The following is a 258-nucleotide window of genomic DNA, read 5'->3' on the forward strand; positions in this document are numbered from 1 at the left end:
AAAAACTAGATCAAACTGTAGGAAAAAGAATACAGAAAAATCCTGATAATTAAAAGGTTCAGGACACCTGTCTTTCCTTGGTTTTTTCCTGTACACAATGAAAGCTATGGCACTAAAAATTTCTAAAAAGAAAGAAAGAAAGCTATGGCACTAAATATTTCTGACAAGCTGAAGAAAGAAAACTGAACAAACCGACGTAATAATCCTGAAAACTTAAGTAGAAGACTGGAAACTGAAAAATCAATTTTTGGTTGGTGG

The sequence above is a fragment of the Triticum aestivum genome, chromosome 1A (assembly GCF_018294505.1).
Source record: "Triticum aestivum cultivar Chinese Spring chromosome 1A, IWGSC CS RefSeq v2.1, whole genome shotgun sequence".
In the NCBI taxonomy this organism is placed as follows: Eukaryota; Viridiplantae; Streptophyta; class Magnoliopsida; order Poales; family Poaceae; genus Triticum; species Triticum aestivum.